The sequence below is a fragment of the Anomaloglossus baeobatrachus genome, unplaced genomic scaffold (assembly GCF_048569485.1).
Source record: "Anomaloglossus baeobatrachus isolate aAnoBae1 unplaced genomic scaffold, aAnoBae1.hap1 Scaffold_2216, whole genome shotgun sequence".
Taxonomy (NCBI): domain Eukaryota; kingdom Metazoa; phylum Chordata; class Amphibia; order Anura; family Aromobatidae; genus Anomaloglossus; species Anomaloglossus baeobatrachus.
The window spans coordinates 313,099-316,735 of NW_027441992.1; positions in this window are offsets into that span (position 1 = coordinate 313,099).

A 3,637-nucleotide genomic window follows, 5' to 3' on the forward strand; every position below is an offset into this window, starting at 1 on the left:
TTTAATAAAATAAGTAGAAATCCACTAAAAGTTTTGTTTGGTTATCTTGCAATCCCGAGATAATCGTCTCCATGCTCCAAATCCATTTTAAAGCCATTTTTAAGGCATTTCGCGCATACATGAAATGAACACATTTTTCTCCAAAACTATAACAGATGCAAGCTTGTCCTGTTTGGTGGAGATGATATTTAATAAAATAAGTAGAAATCCACTAAAAGTTTTGTTTGGTTATCTTGCAATCCCGAGATAATCGTCTCCATGCTCCAAATCCATTTTAAAGCCATTTTTAAGGCATTTCGCGCATACATGAAATGAACACATTTTTCTCCAAAACTATAACAGATGCAAGCTTGTCCTGTTTGGTGGAGATGATATTTAATAAAATAAGTAGAAATCCACTAAAAGTTTTGTTTGGTTATATTGCAATTTCGAGATAATCGTCTCCATGCTCCAAATCCATTTTAAAGCCATTTTTAAGGCATTTCGCGCATACATGAAATGAACACATTTTTCTCCAAAACTATAACAGATGCAAGCTTGTCCTGTTTGGTGGAGATGATATTTAATAAAATAAGTAGAAATCCACTAAAAGTTTTGTTTGGTTATCTTGCAATCCCGAGATAATTGTCTCCATGCTCCAAATCCATTTTAAAGCCATTTTTAAGGCATTTCGCGCATACATGAAATGAACACATTTTTCTCCAAAACTATAACAGATGCAAGCTTGTCCTGTTTGGTGGAGATGATATTTAATAAAATAAGTAGAAATCCACTAAAAGTTTTGTTTGGTTATCTTGCAATCCCGAGATAATCGTCTCCATGCTCCAAATCCATTTTAAAGCCATTTTTAAGGCATTTCGCGCATACATGAAATGAACACATTTTTCTCCAAAACTATAACAGATGCAAGCTTGTCCTGTTTGGTGGAGATGATATTTAATAAAATAAGTAGAAATCCACTAAAAGTTTTGTTTGGTTATCTTGCAATCCCGAGATAATCGTCTCCATGCTCCAAATCCATTTTAAAGCCATTTTTAAGGCATTTCGCGCATACATGAAATGAACACATTTTTCTCCAAAACTATAACAGATGCAAGCTTGTCCTGTTTGGTGGAGATGATATTTAATAAAATAAGTAGAAATCCACTAAAAGTTTTGTTTGGTTATCTTGCAATCCCGAGATAATCGTCTCCATGCTCCAAATCCATTTTAAAGCCATTTTTAAGGCATTTCGCGCATACATGAAATGAACACATTTTTCTCCAAAACTATAACAGATGCAAGCTTGTCCTGTTTGGTGGAGATGATATTTAATAAAATAAGTAGAAATCCACTAAAAGTTTTGTTTGGTTACCTTGCAATCCCGAGATAATCGTCTCCATGCTCCAAATCCATTTTAAAGCCATTTTTAAGGCATTTCGCGCATACATGAAATGAACACATTTTTCTCCAAAACTATAACAGATGCAAGCTTGTCCTGTTTGGTGGAGATGATATTTAATAAAATAAGTAGAAATCCACTAAAAGTTTTGTTTGGTTATATTGCAATCCCGAGATAATCGTCTCCATGCTCCAAATCCATTTTAAAGCCATTTTTAAGGCATTTCGCGCATACATGAAATGAACACATTTTTCTCCAAAACTATAACAGATGCAAGCTTGTCCTGTTTGGTGGAGATGATATTTAATAAAATAAGTAGAAATCCACTAAAAGTTTTGTTTGGTTATCTTGCAATCCCGAGATAATCGTCTCCATGCTCCAAATCCATTTTAAAGCCATTTTTAAGGCATTTCGCGCATACATGAAATGAACACATTTTTCTCCAAAACTATAACAGATGCAAGCTTGTCCTGTTTGGTGGAGATGATATTTAATAAAATAAGTAGAAATCCACTAAAAGTTTTGTTTGGTTATCTTGCAATCCCGAGATAATCGTCTCCATGCTCCAAATCCATTTTAAAGCCATTTTTAAGGCATTTCGCGCATACATGAAATGAACACATTTTTCTCCAAAACTATAACAGATGCAAGCTTGTCCTGTTTGGTGGAGATGATATTTAATAAAATAAGTAGAAATCCACTAAAAGTTTTGTTTGGTTATCTTGCAATCCCGAGATAATCGTCTCCATGCTCCAAATCCATTTTAAAGCCATTTTTAAGGCATTTCGCGCATACATGAAATGAACACATTTTTCTCCAAAACTATAACAGATGCAAGCTTGTCCTGTTTGGTGGAGATGATATTTAATAAAATAAGTAGAAATCCACTAAAAGTTTTGTTTGGTTATCTTGCAATCCCGAGATAATCGTCTCCATGCTCCAAATCCATTTTAAAGCCATTTTTAAGGCATTTCGCGCATACATGAAATGAACACATTTTTCTCCAAAACTATAACAGATGCAAGCTTGTCCTGTTTGGTGGAGATGATATTTAATAAAATAAGTAGAAATCCACTAAAAGTTTTGTTTGGTTATCTTGCAATCCCGAGATAATCGTCTCCATGCTCCAAATCCATTTTAAAGCCATTTTTAAGGCATTTCGCGCATACATGAAATGAACACATTTTTCTCCAAAACTATAACAGATGCAAGCTTGTCCTGTTTGGTGGAGATGATATTTAATAAAATAAGTAGAAATCCACTAAAAGTTTTGTTTGGTTATATTGCAATCCCGAGATAATCGTCTCCATGCTCCAAATCCATTTTAAAGCCATTTTTAAGGCATTTCGCGCATACATGAAATGAACACATTTTTCTCCAAAACTATAACAGATGCAAGCTTGTCCTGTTTGGTGGAGATGATATTTAATAAAATAAGTAGAAATCCACTAAAAGTTTTGTTTGGTTATCTTGCAATCCCGAGATAATCGTCTCCATGCTCCAAATCCATTTTAAAGCCATTTTTAAGGCATTTCGCGCATACATGAAATGAACACATTTTTCTCCAAAACTATAACAGATGCAAGCTTGTCCTGTTTGGTGGAGATGATATTTAATAAAATAAGTAGAAATCCACTAAAAGTTTTGTTTGGTTATCTTGCAATCCCGAGATAATCGTCTCCATGCTCCAAATCCATTTTAAAGCCATTTTTAAGGCATTTCGCGCATACATGAAATGAACACATTTTTCTCCAAAACTATAACAGATGCAAGCTTGTCCTGTTTGGTGGAGATGATATTTAATAAAATAAGTAGAAATCCACTAAAAGTTTTGTTTGGTTATCTTGCAATCCCGAGATAATCGTCTCCATGCTCCAAATCCATTTTAAAGCCATTTTTAAGGCATTTCGCGCATACATGAAATGAACACATTTTTCTCCAAAACTATAACAGATGCAAGCTTGTCCTGTTTGGTGGAGATGATATTTAATAAAATAAGTAGAAATCCACTAAAAGTTTTGTTTGGTTATCTTGCAATCCCGAGATAATCGTCTCCATGCTCCAAATCCATTTTAAAGCCATTTTTAAGGCATTTCGCGCATACATGAAATGAACACATTTTTCTCCAAAACTATAACAGATGCAAGCTTGTCCTGTTTGGTGGAGATGATATTTAATAAAATAAGTAGAAATCCACTAAAAGTTTTGTTTGGTTATCTTGCAATCCCGAGATAATCGTCTCCATGCTCCAAATCC